Source organism: Dreissena polymorpha, chromosome 12 (assembly GCF_020536995.1).
Source record: "Dreissena polymorpha isolate Duluth1 chromosome 12, UMN_Dpol_1.0, whole genome shotgun sequence".
In the NCBI taxonomy this organism is placed as follows: Eukaryota; Metazoa; Mollusca; class Bivalvia; order Myida; family Dreissenidae; genus Dreissena; species Dreissena polymorpha.
Window position 1 is genome coordinate 15038348 of NC_068366.1, and position 21735 is coordinate 15060082.

Genomic DNA, 21735 nt, shown 5'->3' on the forward strand with positions numbered 1-21735 from the left:
TTCTCCCAAATTGAGAGAAACGGGAAAGTACCGAACATCAACGTACAAAAAAGGTCATTTTATGTCATGCTTTATTTATATTTTAAAGTATCATAATTTTGATTTGCTTTGTTTTTAATGCATATGCTTGTTTGTTTCTGTATTATGAATGTTTATGTACACTTATGCCAAAAATAAAATAAATAAATAAATAAATCTTGGTCGGTCGAACACTTTTATATTTTCTTTCCGATGAAAAGGAAGGGTACATCCTCAGTATCATGTGGCAAAGCTTCAGTATCTGGCAGGTCAAGGTCTCCGTTATCAGCTGCTGCCTTCAGGTCTGACTCGTTCCACAAATGTTCAACGGATGAAGCATCACGGCCTCCAATGTCAGGGTCTCACTAAAACGCTTACGGAATTTGCATACAATATAGATAACGTTGAAAACTGCATACGATATGAACAAAGAAGGAAATTGCAGACGGTAATCGCTGTCCGTTATTGTGGTGTTTATTATGGTTTAGTTATTTTAATTTTATTTTTTGATGTTAAAAATACATGATGGATACTTAAATATTGATGTTTACCTTTTTTATTTTGATATTTTATGGTGTAGATTAACCTAAGTTAATATAACAATCAAAACAGTAGGGCATGGAATGGCAGATCAACATTGTTAATTTTCGGATAAACTTTCTGGATTTTGCCAAGGTATATTTTTCATAGATTTTCAGTTTGTTTGCATCAAGAAGTAGTATGTGGAAAAACATTTCCTGTAAAAGAATATATTTCATCAATCATAACGTGTTTATGAGACGTATTGGCTCTCATAATGACGATTTTAGCGGATATTTCTGTCTGTTACACAGTTGTCAAAATCTAAAACGCTTCACAATTTATCTGTCAAATCATTTCTTATTATACGATTTTAAAATGACATCAACTGTAGTAACACATCTTTGATACATTTTAGTGCTTATATGCTTCTCAAAGTTTTCTACTTTCACTTTATTTATTTTTAAGATGATTGTATAACTGTTGATCAATTGATAGCTGAAAGACTGTCAAATGAATATGGAATTAGGTTGTAGTAGATACAGTCAAGTTACCATTACCGGATCATTACCCATAGAGGATCACTTTCATGTTCAAGAATGCGCTTCCCGATAAATAGTTGTCAGTTTTGGATGATATTTTGAACACAGCATTTTCAATCACATATAGAAAACAATTATAACAAAAACAAATGAATATAATTTACAACTGGCAATGTAATTTGGGCATTGTAAACAACACAGTTCATGTTTCGACAGTTCAAATAGCGTGGTAGAAGCCCCTTGAGTGGTTTCGATCACGTGATCCGTTATGGCTACAACTGATCTGTTAATGCATGAATTCTGCAGCGAAAAAAAGGTATCACAAATACATTTTGCCTGCGTTTAAAAATAAGACTATATGCTGAATCAGCGAGCAAAGGTAATATTTAATCAAACTGATGTAAAAGAAGTCTCAAAACATTTATTGCTTTTCACCAGAACAACTTTATTACGCTACTGATCCGGTAATGGTAACTTGACTGTACATGTATTATAAAATTTGTGTTAAAAATCTGTGTGCAATCCTGTAATGGACTGTAAGCAATCGCAATTCTATTTGTAACACCAGAATTAACCCTTTACATGCTGGGAAATTTGTCGTCTGCTAAAATGTCGTCTGCTGAATTTCTACAATTAGCATTTCTTTGATTTTTTTTCAAAAAATACTATCAGAATAGCAAACAGTTTGGATCCAGATGAGACGCCACGTTCTGTGGCGTCTCATCTGGATCCAAACTGTTTGCAAAGGCCTTCAAAATTTGGTTCCCGCACTGAAAGGATTAATGAATGCGTTATCAATGTCAATTAAGTGTTCATGATCAAGTTGACATTAAAGCAGTGATGCGCAAAGATAATGATTCGTTAAAACAAAAAAGAAATAAAAAATGTAGAACAACACAAATTTGGAAGTCACTTTAGAGACTATAGTTTCCAGTTTTAGACAATTTAAAGGTTGTCTGCTCATATGTTTTGGAATATTGGTAAGATTGTTATCAGATTCAATACTTGTGCGGGCATTTTTTTTTATTTGTAATATATTATGTTTAAATATAATTAAAACCACACATATATATTTTGCAATAATTTTATTAAGGCCTGTATCTTGTTGTTTCAGTGAAGAACTCCAATGATATACATGTAGGGGCATGTGTCCAAAGCTGATCCACATCATAACATACTGATTGGGAATAATGACATAGTACCAAAAGATGTGCTTATACTGTAATTAGCAGGTATGGTATGACTCACACCATGTATTGTTTACCTCATTTGTGTTTACTATTTATTCTATTTTTTCCATTAGGAAAAACAACATATGATTTATTGATTATCTTATCCATGGTATGCGGATGTTTAGATAAAAACTTACAGAATTTATTAAACAAAAATGCCTTAGCTCTTTTCACTATGCATATCTGGAGGGAACAGAAATAAAATTATGTACAAAACAAAAATCTTATTTTCATGTTGATAACAGTGTATCATTTGATTAATAATGTGTTGTGTTATTTTTACAAATATTAAGTTCAATAAGAAAAACAACAATGAAGGGAAAAATAACATGTGGTTACCACTGTATTGATGTATTATTGATGTGTTTGTGGAACATTGCAGTCATAAATTATCAGTCATTGTTATATATTTTCATTGCAGATCTTCACAAATGAACCTGGCAGATCCTGGTGCAACCTTACCTTACCATGTTTACATCTAACCGTCAGTTTGAGCTGTGTGTGGGTGGTAACACGGACTATATACATGTATTGCCCAGTAATTGTCTTGTGATGGACCTTTTAAACATATCAAGTATTTAATTGAAGACTTAAGAGGTCAGTTTTCATCAAAGAATTTAAAAATACAGTTTTTTTTGTAAGGGTGAATATGTGGTTATAATGGCATTGATGTATATCTTGTGTCTGTTTTTTAATCAGCCTTTCATCCATAATTATGAATATTAAGCATGATAAAGTATTTTAAGGGAATGTAATGTAGAAATGTTATGTTGTTTCTGCACAAGCTTTTGAATACAAGAAATTCTATGTTCACTCAGCACTGTTTACACATTGTCAATGAATTTGCTTGTTTTAGTTTCCAAATCTGTCTGTCTCTAACTCCCTGTGAATAATGTACTTTTTTACATTGCATCCATTGATTTTAAATGGGGTGTATTATGCACATGTCACACTTTTTTTACAAAAACATCAAGGTCAAAGGTAAAATGTATGGGTCAAAATCATAACTTTTGCAATATTGAAGATAGCAACTTGATATTTGGCATGCATGTGTACCTCATGGAGCTGCACATTTTGAGTGGTGAAAGGTCAAGGTCATCCTTCAAGGTCAAAGGTCAAATATATGGGTCAAAATCGCTCAAAAAGGGACATTGTGTATTGTGTTTTACAAACACATACCTTGTTATGTTATGTAATGGCCTTTCAATCATCTTATTTTTTTTATAAAATACGCTGGATTTGTCTTTTCATTTCATCCATGATATCATTATGTTTTTTTGCCTGTTACATTTTGCGGCCCAATGTACGTGTTAAGCAGTTTAACCATTTACAACGGCATTTGTGGCGAGGCTAACAGTCATAAGGTTGGTCATTACATGCACTGCATATCATAAAATCGTTTGGCTTTTATTGACAAAATTTGCGAAAACGGTGTTTAAGACTAAACATCACAAGTGTCGCAACTTCGTCCCCACCTGGGAATTCAGAGCGCAAATTTCAGATTATAATGTGTCAGATTTTACACTTGTATAATGAAGAAGTCATCTCTTGACAAGATGGTGATGTCCTGATCTCGTTCCAAGCCACACATGATACTTGTTTTGCTTTTAATCAAAATCGGTGTTAAATAGTAAACATAAAAAGTGTCACAAATTCGTCCCTTTTGAGAAGTCAGAGCTAAAATTTCTGATTTTAATTTGTCAGATTTTGCACTTTTATAATGAAGAAGTCATCTCTTGACAAGATGGTGGTGTCCTTATCTCGTGCCGAGCCACAAATGATTCTTGTTTTGGTTCAAAGCAACATATAAACGAAGATTTGTTTAATGTACTTTGTTTTAAATTCTGTTCTTTGAAAAATGCATGTACTTTGTTTTAAATTCTGTTCTTTGAAAAATGCATAATAAGTCATCAACTATTATAATTTTATGAAAATATTACTTTAATTTTGGTTAATGCAGTTATTGATAGAAATTGTTTTAACGCATACGATGTAGATAACGTTCGCGAACCACAATAGAAACGTTCGTTGAGTTCACGTTTAAACGCGACGGTCGCGTTCTTACAGTGGGTATTATTTGTTGATCTTACTTCACTTTATCGACCATTTGTCATTTAACAGTATGAACTCACGAACAATCAAAGTAAAATTAGATGTAAGCGATCGTTTTTTTCCGTTTAAGTTTCAAACATTTGCTCGAAAAAGTGTGTGCAAAGGCTCATTATCGACAATAAAGATAACTTAATAATAAGCTGTAAAAACAACAAGCAACAGTTTATGGGATTTAAGTATTAGTCATATTAAAATATACGGTCAGTACAAACATATATTGTAATATATGCTACTAACAATCGTTAAGTATAAACTGTAAGCAAACATCAACAATAACAATAACAGTTCGAGTATAAATATAGGTGAATGGAAAAAGTGAAAATCATTTAATTGTCTTATGAAAATTATGAGCACAATGTTCTGGTATTTTCTTCGTGCTGTAGCATTCTTGTAGTTTGACGCAATCTCGTGACACCACTGGAATGGCACGACAGTAACACATGGGTTTGACTGCAAAACATAACAGAAACGCGCGAGTACAAGTCTAACAAATGACAGTGTTTTAACAAGTTTGTATTTCTCCTAACCATTACTTCGTTACTATGGAAAAAAAACAATTTTCAAAAACTGTACAGAACAAGAAATTTACGCAGAATTACGACTTCAGTATAACTTGATGTCATGATACAATTAAGTATAAAAATATACTGAAACAATATTGACATAACTTGAAACATCCTTATTATGTACAAATGCATACTGGTACGCCCTTCTCTAGATATTTTGAGTTCGACTACTGGATAGATATAGATGCACAGAGGTTAGTAATGAAATGCATTAACAATTATTTTGCACAACTATTAAATTATAAGTCACATGTTATGTACACTAGCCTGTAGAGATAGTGCAGGACGTTGGCGAGTCGGCGTACGGCATAATACCGAAGGCAACCGGTCACCAAAATCCTGCTATGTGATAGGATTGTACTTATATTTTGTATAAGTATATAGATAGCGCGATTTTTTGGTATTTTTATTTGCTGGCGCTAGACTGATGTGGTCGTTTTAAAATGATGTTTTTATGTTTACGGTGACAATTATTTAGTCGGTATTAGATTAATTGGAGGCGGTCGGTATGTCAGTTGAGCAGTCAGTTACATTGCACTTAATGCAAACAAAAACTTTATCATTCATTGACACATCCAATGGTATTTTTATACACGATCTATGATACCAAGAAGGACATCGGTCGCATTGAATCATATTGTCAACGCATTCGGGAAGATTACACAAACAGTAGTTATTTATCCGTTCGCGTTTCACATGAAGCATACTACGTTTACTTAACGTTTTTTGGGTGACCGGAAAAAGAGATATCTCTTCTTGCTCGAAGCAGTGCATCAAGTGCGATCTCATTTGAGAAGAATCAAAAATTATTTCGAATTCCAATTGCTTATTGAGGCAATACTGGGTAGCAAAGGCAATGGCATTAACTCCACAATCAACATTATTGTTTTGTTTCATCACGGTCGGAATTGTGATATCAATGTATTCTTTGTCTTTACCATATAATACTGAAAGTTGTATTTGAAGGCCATGTGGTATTAATCTATCTCTAGAACGATCGTTACCTAAGCTGTCCAATAGAAATATTTGATTATCATGCAAAATCGACACGACCCAATGGTAATTATGGGTGTAGTGAATTTGGCAAGCAGGCTGTGTTACTGGTTCCATTAATTTTTCCACATGCCAATGACTCTTATCTTCGGACAACATAGGTACGGATTCAGATAACTGAAGCCCATTTATAACACCCTTTGCCTTGCGTCTCAATAAGATATGAGCGGCTTCTATGTGACTTGAATATAATTGATCATTTGATATTAAAGCGTAATTATTTTAGTGCAGTCAGACGCAGTAGCCGCCGAAACGTACACCTACTACGTTTGTTAAGTGAAATGTCTGTGCGCCGTTATTTTGCTAGATTTCGTATAACGTCTTCCTTATGAACTGCATAATGTTACAACTTTGATAAAAACACTCAATTCACCATTATTGTTGAGTTAATCATAACGCTAAAACGGACTAACTAATGTACATGGAGAAAGTAAATAAAAAACATTTTCTGGAGCAAGAAGTTGAAAAACAAAACATTACACATCAATTTTGACTTCCATTGCAACCAAATTTAGGTTCGATGATGACAGCCAGATATTGCTCTCTATTAATTGAATGTTTGAAAAATTCGTTAGACCAGTATCATGCGAAAATGGATCTTATTTAATTGTGGTTCCCTCATTGAACTTATGTTGTCTGTCGACTTTTAGAATAATGTGTAAGAAATAAATGTATTGCTTCAGATTCACGAGCTTTTTTTTAAGAAATGAAATATGCAAATGTATGTTATATATATTTTTTTTCTGTTTCTTAAACGTATCTTATTTATTTGTGACTACGTGCTTATTTTTTTAAGAAATGAGAGATTCAAATGTGTCTTATTTATCTTTTATCCATGTCTTAAAGGGATCTTTTCACGCTTTGCTAAATTGACAAAATTGAAAAAAGTTGTTTCAGATTCGTAAGTTTTCGTTTTAGTTATGATATTTGTGAGGAAACAGTAATACTGAACATTAACCATGCTCTAATATAGCCATTATATGCATCTTTTGACGATTTTAAAACCTAAAAATTATAAAGCGTTGCAACGCAAAACGATTGAATAATTTGGAGAGTTCTGTTTTTGTCGTTAAATTTTGTAAAACTACGAAGATTGCTTATATAAGGTATAAAATACGTCAAGGATGTATACTCGGCGGAATAGCTCAGTAGGGTAAAGCGTTTTTACTTCAGGACTCTGGCAGGACTCCATGGGTTACTGGTTCGAAACCTGCTCCGGGCAATGTTCTTTTCCTTTTTTTAATTTTTTTTTGATTTTTTACTGGAGCTTTTACGATCCAATGTTTACATTTATCAATATAAAGCATTTAATGAATAAGTTAAAAAAAATGCCAAAATCTGTGAAAAGGCCCCTTTAAATGTGTTTTATTTATATAAGACTACATTCTATACTGCCAGTGTCATGCGAAAATGGATCTTATTTCTTAATATCCACCTTCACACTTTATTCTTTATTAGCGCCGTCTTTCATTAGGCTATCACTATTTAAAGAACAGATTACTGTGAAATTAATTAAAATGTGCAACGGTGATATTGATCCATTCTCGTTGTTAATTTAAAATGTACACAACAGTTTAGCAATAAATGAAATCAGTTATTTTGGCAGTTCATCCTTTTTTTCCAGTACGGTAGCCAGGTGCCTGTGTATTGAGCTGACAAGATAGGGATCATCACAGCAGGTTGCTAATACACAGTGTAGACTTCCCCTGTTTTATTATTGTATTTGTTATTTACCTGATTGGAATAAATGAGGTGTATTCAATCGGGTCTGCTGGCGTTATGTTCAAGGTCATTTTATGTGAAAAGCTGGGTTTCGGACATAATTTCAATCGTTTTGCTTTTATACACAATTTTTGAAATAATGAATATATTGGCGCGATGAAACATGATTTATAAATCAAGCTGACAGAATAGTTTCAGTTCTTAATTATGTGTACGGTAATTTAATTCCCATCTCTCGCTTAACTTAACGTTCAATGGCACGCGCACTTAATCGGAATTTGACCTTTAATTTGATGCAATCCACACAACAAAAATTAGCGGCCAAGTGCAGTATTCTGCGCTCGGCCGCTGATGGTGTATTGTAATATATACAATTATGATAAGAAACAGTAGCAGACAACAGGCATCTGGTTGATAAGAAGAACTGATATATTTATTGGACGTGAATAACATTGCCAACTAAAAATGTTTTGAAATAATAAATTTGCCCAGAATGATTGTATAACATTATTCATCTAGCGGCCAAGTGCATTAATCTGTTTTACTGTTTAGTAATACCATCATTTTTAAACTGATAACGGAAATAAAGAAATATCGTGTTTTTTTGTTAAGTGTAAGTGCTTGAATTAATTATTGTATTACATGTGCCGCATTTAAAGATACTACATCCGCACATCAGACCAAGATAGATATATTTGACATAAGACCACACCACAGTGGGGCGTTATGAGAGACAGTAACGATAAGGCTGATAGGTGACATAGACGCACAGACTGAACAAAGTTCATGTTATGTTATGTACGAACGAAAGGCCGCACGAACGTACGGACCGACGGACGAATGAACGAAGGGACGGATGTACGAAGGAACGAACGAACGAACGGATTAGCGAATTGACGAATGAACAGACGGACGGATTAGGCCGGGTTTCCATGCATCCGTGTCCGCGCTCCGGGTCCGCGTTCCGTGTCCGCGTTCCGTATACGGACACGGAGTATCGTTTCCATGCATCCGCTTATTATTTAAGCCTTTCCGTGTAAAAAGCTCATTCCAAACGTGGTGGTACTTGGATTAGGATGTCGTTATTAGAAGAGCACACATTTTTATGATGACTGCTGCGGCAGCACTGCATGTTAGTAGACGGAAACGCAGACATAGGTACTTGTCACGTGCCATCATAAGAAACCGTCAAAATTACGGTACATACTACCATCTTATAAGAGACTTAGAGCTGAACGATGAAGAGTTTAGGACCTTGGTAAGTTATTAATAATTATTAACAAAATATTTAAATACTGTTATAACCCAAGGTATACAAAAATCCTAAATATCTCAATGTTTCATACCGCTATCAGCTAATTTCTCCAACACCACAGTACAGAAAGCCGAAACTAGCTGATAAGCCACTCTGGACAGGCTGAATTAATGACAATTAGCATAGTTAGATTGATAAACATTACTGATTATTCGTATTACAGACTTTAAAACTTGAATGTGAACCCGCATAGACAAAAAAGAACATAAATAGCGACTTCTTACAGCGTTATATCTTGTTTGAAATATATACTGTGTCTTTTGAAAAGCGATTATAGAGTGTAGACGGTATATATTCGAATTGTTTGATGCAATGTCTTTGTATTCTTTCTTACGTTGGTTGTATATTTCAGAGTGATCCCTTACTAAATATATTATTTTTTCACTAATATTTATGCTTGAAAGTCGACCATTCATGTTCACTTCCGTCCGTGTACTGAGTCCGCGTCCGTGAAAAATCGCTCACCGAGCGATTTTTCACGGACGCAATTCGCGGACGAAAAATGAGGACGCAGAACGCGGATACATGGAATCGCTCCAACAGATTTCAACCAGTTCGTTTTTTTCGCGGACACGGACACACGGACACGGAACGCGGACGCGGAGACATGGAAACCCGGCCTTAACGAAGAAGGGACGGACGGACGCATGTATTCAATGCGCTTTCGGCAATTCTTTTGCGCTTTCGGTACCGATACCGAAAGCGCGCGCTTTCGGTTAATCTAGTAACCCCACTTGTCACTCGCTCACAGCTTCTTTCGCATATTCAGTCCATCAATCCCATTCTTACAGTAAGTCAATTAGTGAGTTTCCTCCTGCTCAATATTTTCATTAGCCGAATTTACGGTAGATCACATACATTCTTTACATTCTATCAGTTTTATGGCGTTTGATGAAAAAAAGTTATAGCCAAATTATTCAATCAGTGTAACTGTATTTCAATCGCGCACTTGTAAACTCGCACTGTCAGTAAATCGCATGTTCATTCGCGGAGTGAGTCCGTCCCTCAAACATTCTTACAGTCAGTCACTCGCTTACATAAACAGTCGCGCAGTCAGTCGATCACACCGTCGAAAAGTAAATCGCATAGTTAGTCAATCACTCACTGTGAAACTCAAAGAGGATGCAAAAATCAAAATATTCATACTTAAAGAGGATGCAAAAATCCTAAAGCGTGCAACAAATGTCCTTCCTCAGACAACATATCGCAAAATCATGAATTGGCAATAGTAATTGTATAAGTGTATATAGAATGTGATAATATTGTATATGTAGTATACATGATCTTAAACGACAAAGAACTACTTATTTTGTTATAATATAAAACTATATCTGAAACCCCAAAATCATTTAGAAGTTACCTTACAGTAAAATACACATGAATCCCAGTTCGAAAGACCCATTTTGCAATCTTCAATAGCTATGCAGTACATAGTTACAACAATAATGTACTTTATTTGGTTCACTATTGGCCCCAATCCTGTGTATTATCCCCGTTCATTGATATCCTGCTGTGGTCACAGAGCAGCGATCATTATCGGTGATCAAAACTAACAGGTGCACAGGAAAAAAATGCATTAACCCAGTGGTAGGTCCGTTGAGAGCTTATGAGGATTATACGCATAATGTGGATATGCTGGGGTCTGTCATTTATTGACGCTGTATTTTTCAATGAACGGAGATAATACACAGGATTGATACTTTATTAATTAACTCTTTTTGCTGATATATATATATAAAGGCAAATAAAAGCATTTGTAAAGTATATCAACGGACAGGAATATGTTATACATCTTCATTCTGATTTAAATCACACAGCTTTACATTACTTTAATATTTTCATAAAATATTTGATGATATGTAAATCACGTAAGAATGCTTAAAGAATCGATATTACCATTGCGTCTGATCTTCAAATTGTATTTTTGAAAACTGATTAACACGATAAGTTAATAAAGTATGTCCGTCTCTCATATATTAAATACATTGTAAACAAGTGGTTTTATAACAACAACAACCACAACATCATAAGTGGTATTACATAAATGGAGAATGAAATATCTTAACCAAATATACAATTATAATTACATTTCTATATTTCTTTATTTGCTCATTTTCAAATGAATAATATAATGAGAATTTTATTCCGTGTATTTAAAAAATCGAATTTGGCGTGTAAACGCTTATACAAAAATCTACCAATTTTATTTTAATAGTTTGCTGACTCCTTTATCAAATAATAAATACAATCAACTGAACCAGAGGTATATTTATATAACAGAACAGAATATATTTTAATTTGTTTCACAGGCCACATAAAACAGTACATACGTTGTAACAGCATTTAGCTCACAAAATTTTATTTCTCAAAACAACAATTACAGAATTATTTAGGGAAGGCGATCAGTGAGTTTACTTTTTGATTTTTGTAGCATTATCAATCAGTATTTTTTTCCATTACGGAATATATCTAAAAACAGACATTTACTATTGTATGCTAGAAGCTTTATTGTAAGCTTCATTGCTGAAATAAATGTTGTTGTTGAATTTGATAGATCTCCTGCTTATTTATCTGTCTTCTTTAAAAACGCTGTGTCTATTTTTGATACATATCGGGTATTAAAATAGTATTAAAATAATACAAGACACTAGATACATATCGTTTAAGGTTGTATCAAAATAAGGTACATGAAAATTACTTTTGCCACAATTATTGGTAATTACTTTTACTATTACACACTAAAACTTTATATACATATATCAAATGGTAACATTTACGTTTATAATAAGTTTAATACACATAAAGTATTACATTTGCAAATTAGACAGATAAAACATTATTTCTAGTGAACCCTAAAAAACATCAATTATCACTAATTTTACGAGGAGTATAAGAGGTTAACAAGTTACTGGTTCCCCAACGAACCCCAAAGTTTATTTTGGTATTCCATGTTAAGTTTTCATCATTTTTGCTTATTACACTTAATTAACCAGCTGTATATTTTGCGATCGTATTATCTAAATTTAATAATTGTAATTTGCCAACAAGTGACGAAAGAGATTATACAGAGATTTGAAAGTTGAATTCATGTCATTTGTATATTAATAAATAATTCTTATTCAATTGAATAGTAAAACAAGCTAACGACCTATCTCTCCTACTTTTTGTTTATGTAAGTGGAAATTAATAACATTGTTTTGCCTAAATACCCATCAGAATTTCTACGAATTGTCGGAATAGTTCTATAATATAGATGTTTGTTTAATTTTATAAAACTTTTTCTATCATAAAGAGTTGTACACATTAGCGTTTAGCAATTTTATGAACTGAATTCGATAAAACGTATAATCGTACTATTTAATCGCTTAAAAGTTTCTCTACGGTTACCTTCCCAAACTTTCGATGGGCGAGTACCCTATTTATAGTATGGGGACCTACGTACGTTCAATCATACTACAATTTTGAAACGGATATTGCAATAGTTTTTAATCACTACACAAGTGCATGTGCATGTATGTATTGTACATAGGAAATGCCATAGCGTGTAAAATAAACTGAATTTGTAGACTTATTACTTAGGTACCACCCCTAATGTTCAGTGTTATCGTACTATTTGCCCTTCCTAGCTATATAATCATCACTATCATTATCACCGTGATTGATATAATCATCATTATTAGTATTATCATTATCACTATCATAATCCCACCTTTATGTTACCTACCCTATACTGGAGATTTTTCATGTAACAACTCTTTTTCACAATATACGATGATTTATCGTATAGACTACTGTTTGTTTGATATTTGTGACATTCTCTTATAAGTAAGCTCACAAGTTATTAAAAATTGTTATTGTTTTGTAAACTGTGAACACTAATAAGATACTGTTCTATCAAGTTATTATTTAATTATCTTATTTTTACATAAAAGTTTACACCAAATGCTTAACGTTTTAAAGTAGATACATGAAGAAAAAAATTTACCATTTCGAGTATGCCCTTATTCAATTAGTTACCATGTTAACTAACAGCTTGCCGATATACTTTGAAAACTTTGAATTATATTTATTATTCCATATGAGCAACAGGAAAATGCACATTCGAAACATTTGAAATAAATATTAGCAAATAAATAATGAGCCCTGCTCTGTGAAAATGAGTTTAAATGCATGTGCGTACAGATTCGTCCCAGATTAGTCTGTGGAGTCCGCACAGTCTAATCAGGGACGACACTTTCCGCTTTTATGACATTTTTCGTTTAACGAAAGTCTCTTCTAAGCAAAAGTCGAGTTTATGTGGAAAGTGTCGTCCCTAATTAGCCTGTGCGGACAGCACAATCTATTCCAGGACGACACTTTACGCACATGTACATTAAACCCCTTTTCACAGATCGAGTCTCTAGTATTTTATTCCAACGTTCTAATATTGTTTCATTAAATAAATATATATTGACTGTCGTTTTAAATGTGCGGGGTAAGAACTATACTGCTAAAAATGTTATATTATATTATACATATATCTTATAACATATAGCACATTATGCTCTAACTGGAATTTAAATTCTCGTAGCTGTTCTGATGTTTTATAGTCCTAGGTGCTCGGATTCTTACCACATATTTTTTTTTATTAAACAAATAAATCATATTGTACGGTCATTACACACTTCCGAACAGACGGCACTTCTCTTTTTGTGTTAAAATTTTATTTTTAGTGGCTGTAAATCTAACCAATTATTTTGTTGACAGATAAATGTTATTGTGTGTGTATACATAATGAGAAGATGTATAAGCAATGTACATCTAACTTATTCCCGTCGGCGAGTAATATACAAAATTAATTTATGTTCTTATTTAAATAATAAATACAATGATCTACAGTTATTTATACATTTAAACTCTGTTCTGAGATACAAATCGAGTTGTTAAAAAACGACAGCATTTGTAACACATTCTAGATTATCGTCACATCAAACTGATAATTGTTGCGGAAATTGATGGATATTAATTAGCATGGGGTGTCTTAACTCGAATACTATGGAGTCCACCTGCCAGCTCTGCTGACACTTAACTTGTGTATAAAGGGCAAAAAGTGGAAAAAAAAATTTTGCTATAAAAACACAAGTACTGCAGAGTAAGTATATTCTACACTTCTGCTATGGTGTCGCGCAGGGGGATTGTGGATATTTTTCGAGACCAGTATAGAAAATGTTAGCACCTGTTGGAGCCATATGACACGTGTGACCGGATATTAATCATTAAGTTAGATGTTTTGTGTTGTTTTTCTTAGAACATGGATTGTGTGCGTTAATTTTTTAAAAAAAGTGGAAATATATATTAGTTTTCAGCGTTCTCTATATCGTCTGCGTGTCATTTATATAAAAACGCAGAAATACCTATACATTTCCTGTCTTTTTTAATTGTATATGAAATTGCAAAGAAAAAAAACACCGAAAAATTACACCCGTAACATATTACCCACGGACTTCAACCGGTTTTAAATATTTTCTTTTTGATTAAACTATCGGTACTATGGATAATAATGGATAATAATGCTACTATTTTTAATAAAATATCACATTTACAAGTGTTGCGCATCTTAGTGACGTGTAAATAATGATTTAAATCCATTTTATTAAAGCCCGTCTGCATTTTCCTTCTTTGTCCATATCGTATGCAATTTCCTTCTTTGTTTATATCGTATGCAGTTTTCAACGTTATCTATATTGTATGCATAATCCGTAAGCGTTTTAGTGACGGCCCCAATGTCAGCCTAGGCGAACTTGTAGCCGGAATTATCCAGAGCTAGCAGGGCAACTAAAAAGTACTTCTTGTAGTTTAAATACGTAGACCCGGATCTTGGTGGACATTTGCAGGCAATGTGTTTGCCATCAATAGCACCAAGCGTATGAAGGAAATTCCGGCTGTCCCTGAAGCCGTCCGCTATATGCATCCAATAGACAGCTGTTGTTGGCAACGGCATCACCTCGTCAGCATACTCATCTATGACTGCTCTACAAACCTTACGTGTAAAAGATAGCAGTATGATAAGCTAGCGTGGATTATAAGTGTATGACACAGTAGTTAATCCATGACTTTTAGCGAGTGGATGATTAGGTGAAAAATATACTACTTGATAAACGGTGCATATAACTGTGTGCATTTCAAGACATGCGCACACGACAGTACTAATGGTATTATACAATTTAGGAGTTAGTGTTGTAGTGCGCGCACTCATCTATTTGTCTTTAATCATATCCCGATAACTTAACACAATGCAATTCATATAAAATGATGATAGAAGTAGACATTAAAATATATAAATATATTAAAATGGCTAACAGAAGCCTTTTAAAATTAATTTTAGCACTATAGTAAATTAAGCGGTACTACTTCTGGCACGAGGAGAGAAATAGTGTTGTGGGGGTACCCTCCAGCCGAATCGCATATCACGGTACTTTGAACCAGACACAAGATACCGCAGCGCAATTGTTAGCTTCAACCCTGGTTAAATTGGAAGTCTGTAGTTGTTGCGCTGTTTCGTTATCCTTGGGCCCACTCGTGCAAGAATCTCATCGAACATCTCGGGTGGCATTCTCATGATGTTGATGAATGCGCATTGGTCCTCTCGTCGTAGATCGACCATAAGTTGGTCATACAGACCGAACTGACGCCTCCGCTCGGGACCCAGCCAAGCCCTGATCCACCATGTGCGCTGCATCCTTCTCCTTGCTCTCTTTTTGAGCAAGACGATGCATGGCCAGATTAGCATTCAAAAGGCCAATCTGGGCCTGCACGAGGGTGGCTTGACATTCTAATTGAATGCGAGCACGACACTCCATTGCGCATGTCCTTCTCACAAGGCGTACCAAAATGAAATGATACTTCGACCCACAGGTTAATTACGGTTAAATGTATGACTACAGTTTTGTTCTGCCACACTTCTCTTACTTTTTTTATACGTTAGCTGTCCGTTATTATCTGTTGAAAATGCGTTAGGACCAGGACAACCGGACATAAACGGACATCAACCGGATACGTACATGAGGTGTAACGCACGAGTTCCGAACAAACCGTAAACTAACGTATGAAGACCGAACATCAAACGGAGATCTCTGTCCGTTTTATCCGGTGGAAAATTTTGAACATGCTCAAAACTTCCCAACGGATGGAACGGATGTCACCTGACATCGCCGAACAAGGAGCGGATTCACCGAATATGAAACGGACATTAAACGGATAAGAACGGACACGAACGGATAAAATGATTTTATGTCCGTTTCTCGTCTGTTACCTCGGTGTGACCGGGCCTTTAAAAGCTATCGGATATACCTAATGATTTATTTTAAACACAGTCTATTTGGTACGCTCTCAACTTTATTTCACATTTTTACTTGCAATTATGTTTAAATTAATTTGTGTTTTATGAATTCATTTCATTATTCATTCCTGTTTCTGTTATGCTTTGTCTTTTTATGGATTGGTATTATAAAATGAATAAAGTAGACAATGTGATTTATACTTTTGCCAGCAAAAAAGTTTTGTAATGACTTATGTTTGATGTGGAAATGACGTACCTATTTGTGTTATCATACTAAATATACCTAATGGAATAATTATCATCAACGAATACATTGTTCTGGTATAAGTACATAGCATTTTGAATCCTTTCCAGTGAGCGACCGCTAGACATTTTTATACAAAAAGAAGAATCCTGTCAGGACTAAGCAGAGACCATTTGATAATGGAAAGCAATTGTGTATTTATATATTCTATACTTTATTAACACACAAGTATGATCCGCGGTTTTTGATCCTTTTGATATTAATCGTAATCGTATTAAGCTATGTAGACACTTCAAAAAGGCCAGTCAATGTTCAGCCATTTCAGACAATATCAAAACACAGGTCATATCGATATTCTCTGCAAACATCAATTGCGAACATAAACATATACAGTTTATCATAATATTTGCGAATAAAGCCTATTTTAAGAGTGAATCTATCTTGGTTAACTTTTCAACCTACAATTTCCAATCGTATCGCAACACTGTAATTAAATACATATAGTATATGCCATATGATATTTTTGTTTGTTGTGTCGTTATTATCTTGGTCAATCTATCCATATATAATTAACCTCGTAGTCATGATAAGATTAAGCTCAAAGTCTCTGTTAATAAAATAAGATGTGTATAATTACATAGAATTCTCCATTCCTCTACATAATGATTAACAACATCATCGATAACTGCCTTTATATTTTTTTGCTGCCGCATAGCGTGGATTTTATTGCTATTGACACTGTAAAACAGCCTTTGGGTCAATAGCTAATTTATATTAGTGGATTTGAGGCTGTTTTTGTTTATTTGAACATTTCGCTCATTGTTTAGGTATTGTTTCCTAATATGTCCACTGGCAAATGGCTCTATATATACCAGCTTTGCCATTTCATGTATATATTTACATTCATAATAATAAATATTAATTGATATCACAAAACCCAAGCGGTGCTAAATGGAGACACATAACTTATTTCCATAAAGCTTTAATTTCAAGTTGCATAAAATGTTGACACATTGTAATACTTTTTTTCCATTTAACATCTTCCATCTGTGTTTGCTTTTTCTCATGTTTTATTTTTAAATTGTGTAACATGATAATCCTAAAACATTTTATTGTTCAAACAAAAATTTAAATATAATAGGATAAATAACAGAAACGCTTTATAGTATTTTTGTGTTAAAGAGGCCGTCCAACGTTTTGGTAAATTGACATAATTAAAAAAAGTTGTTTCAGATTCGCAAATTTTCGTTTTTGTTATGATATTTTTGAGGAAATAGTAATACTGACCATTAACCATGCTCTTAAATATCCATTTTATGCATCTTTTAACGATTTAAAAACCTGAAAATTATAAAGCGTCGTGCGACGCAAAACGATTGAATAAATTGGAAAGTTCTGTTGTTGTCGTTGTATTTTGGGAAACTACGAGGATTGCTTATATAGGTAAAAAAAATACATCCGCTCTAAGCATGAGCATGGATGGTCAAGTGGTTAAGGAGGGAGAAATTTTACTCCAGGACTCCAGGGGTCAGTAGTTTGAGCTCTGTTGAGGATTACTTTTTTCCTTTTTTTAAATCGTTTTTTTTTTACTTGCGATTTTTAGTTCAAATGTTTAAATTTATCAATATAAAGCATTTAATGACATGCTTCAATACATGCAAAAATCTGTTGGACGGCCCCTTTAAGACCTGTATGTATGTTAAATTTAAATTGTAAAAAAATACATGCGTTATCTAATATTAGTGTACAACAAATAACAGTATATACACATGTTATATACATTTTATTCAAGACATAGGCACTGTAATATTCCAAACGTTAAATTTGTGGTTCATATGTTAATGTTTTGCTTTAAAAATTTGCCTCGAAAAAAGTCTATGTTGTTGATTTAAACGATTTTAACAATTTGAAAGAATATTTATCTAAGAGTAATTCCAATAATATTTGTTAAAGATTTGTCAAGAGTTGTTAAAAATGTATCATTTTAATAGGAAGTTTTATCTCGATTGATGACGCATGGACTTTGAACCAAATCTGCACCATTGTATACATGCCGTGATGTTTTTTTTGTTTTTTGTTTTTTTTTAAGTGTAAAAGGTGTTCTATGGTGTTGATTTGTACGTGGCAGAGGACGTGATATGGGAAAAACCAAAGGCAGTAAAAGAAAAGACATAAATAGTAGTGAAAATAGTAGCGCGGTAACTGTTCAAAGTAAACAGTTCAACATGGAGGCCCGGCAAGTGTTTTGGAAAATTTGGATAATACAGTTAGTGTAAGTAAACTTTTAAAAGAGTCAATTCTGTTCTATTTGCCGATGATCACGAGTCGAATAATAGTGGTTTTGTACCAGAGAGTGGATTATATAATGAATTGACTGTGAGCTCTTCAAACATGGCCAGCTGCAGTGTTAAAGAACCGACTATTTCGGATGTGATAAAGTGTCTGGTGGCGATTAGCGATCGGTTTGCTGTAGTTGAAAAGAAACTTGGTGTTTTGGACGTGCTTGAACAAAAGGTCAGTAGTTTTGAGAAAGAGTTGAAGAGTATCTGAGTTGCTATTGATGATCAGGCCAAAAAGTTGGAGGAACGTGTGTCCAAGATCGAAGACAAGGTGGATGGGGCTGATGTAGGTGCTGCCTTGTTAGCCAGTAGGATCGAGGATCTTGAGAAAGCGAAGGCATCCCTTGGTGACGAGGTGACATACCTTAAATCGCAATCAATGCGTAATAACCTAATTTTTACTTCCGTTCCAGAGGATAATAGTGGTGGAAATGAGTCGCCGGCAGTAACAGAGCGCAAACTAAGGCAACACCTACATGACGCTCTGAAACTGGCCAAGGAGACCGCGAGCAACATCCGATTTGAACGAGTGCACAGATCCCCAGGGCAACCAGTTCCGGGAAAAATTCGTAGCATTGTAGCTAAATTTACGTACTTCCAAGATCGAGAGCACGTGCGGAAGCAATGGAAAACCTTGGAGGTACAGACTTAAGAATGTACGAACAATTTCCGCAAGAGGTACTAGCCAAGCGCCGTAAACTGGGTACCAAGTTGAAAGCGGCTAGGGACGAGGGGAAGAAGGCATGGATCGTGTACGATACTCTTTATGTGAACGGACGCCCGGTACGTGACTAGGCATACGACGGAGGTTCGCTGTCAGTTCTGTCGTGGAATGTTCACGGACTGACATGTGACAAAAAACAATCTTCTGACTTTGTAAATATCTTGTCATGTAATGACATTTGCTTTTGTTATGAATCTTGGACAAATTCAAAAAGTAATGTTTCTGTAAATGGGTATATATGTCATAATTTTTACCGAAAATTCCAGAATAGAAATGCCAAAAGATATAGTGGTGGATTAGTTCTTTATTATAAAGAAGGCTTGAAAAATGGTATTCAACTCATTCATAATCACTATGATACAATAATTTGGCTTAAACTTGATAAAACATTCTTCAAAACCGATCAGGATATTTATTTATGTGGAACGTATTTATGGTGCGAAGATTCACCTGCATATAATATTGTTAATGTCGATTTGTTTGATGTTCTGGAAAGCGACATTTTTACTTATATTAACAAGGGTGCTGTTTTTCTTGTTGGTGACTTCAACAGCAGAGTTGGTAATAAAAATGATTTTATAACCCATGATAAGTTTAATGTATTAATTGATGAAAACGATTATGAACCCGACTGTACCCTATTACGGGCCTCTGTTGATCGTTCACATAATAATCATGGTGTTAAACTATTAGATTTGTGTAAATCTCTTAACATTCGTATTGTTAATGGTCGTGTTGGCAATAGTAATAATTTTACATTTATGTCACATAACGGTTCATCTGTGATTGATTATGTTCTGTGCAGCGAACGTCACTTTTCATTGATAGAGGATTTAAATATTGGGCCATTTAACGAGTGGAGCGATCACGCACCGATACAATTATCATTGTTGTGTAATACGTCTAAACATAGTAATGATAGCTACTCTGAAACAAAGTATGAATGGAATGATGTGTTTTTACAACAGTTCCGATCTGGTTTAATTGCTAGTTTACCAAGATTAAACTGGATTGTTCATGATGTAAGCTGTGAAAATAGGCAGTCAATAAATAAGGCTCTGAATGATTTTACTACTGTTTTACGCAACGTTGCGGACCCATTGTTTTCTAAACAAAGGACTGTTACACACAAATATTGTTTTGACAATGAATCTCCTATAAAGCATTCTGATTGGTTTGACACCGAATGCATACGTAGTCGCAATGAATATCTTGAACATCTGAGTCGTTTTAATGTTTGTCCGTCGGACTTAAATAGGACACAGTTATGCGAAAGTAAAACAAGATATAAAACGTTTATACGCAAAAAGAAGTCAATGTTTTATGCGCGCAAAACGAATGAAATTCAAAACCTAAAAAAATGTAAGCCAAAAGAGTTTTGGAAATACTTTAGAAAACGAAAAGACAATTTTAATAACAATTTAGCATAAGACAAGTTGAAAGATTTTTTTTCAAGCATAAGTAACGATATATTTGAGTGTGAAAATGTTCAGGCGGAAGCCTTTTGTGGAAGTAATGATTTTAATATTCCCAATGAATCTTTCCCCGAGTTAGATCGACCTTTTACCATTAACGAAATTGTTTCTGCAGTACAATCTTTGAAGAAGAACAAAGCGTATGGTAGTGATTGTGTTTTGAACGAATATTTGATCGAAAGTATTGATATTTTGTCAGCACACTTATGTGATCTTTTTAATTCTATACTTAATGCAGGTTTTTTTCCTGAAAATTGGGCTGAAGGTATAATAATTCCGCTCCACAAAAAGGGTGATACAAACGATGTGAATAATTATAGAGGTATAACTCTGGTCAGTTGTCTAGCAAAACTTTTTACAACCGTTTTAAACAAGCGAATAGAGCAATTTTGTAGGGATAATAACACTCTTTCGGACGCGCAGTTCGGGTTTCGTAAGGGTCGATCAACTGTTGATGCAATATATGTACTTATGTCTATTGTTCAAAAATATATTAATGAAAATAAAAGATTTTATGTTGTTTTTGTTGATATGATGAAACGTTTTGATTCCATTT

At 34.0% G+C, this 21735-nt stretch overlaps 1 long non-coding RNA gene across 1 annotated transcript; it reads left to right on the forward strand.

The window, feature by feature from the left end:
* Positions 1 to 525: 525 nt before the first annotated feature.
* On the forward strand, positions 526 to 4247 carry LOC127852194 (uncharacterized). Its single transcript, XR_008036111.1, has 3 exons — positions 526 to 693; positions 2194 to 2311; positions 2733 to 4247. It is a non-coding gene; the product is annotated as an uncharacterized LOC127852194 (long non-coding RNA).
* The last annotated feature ends 17488 nt before the right edge of the window (positions 4248 to 21735 follow it).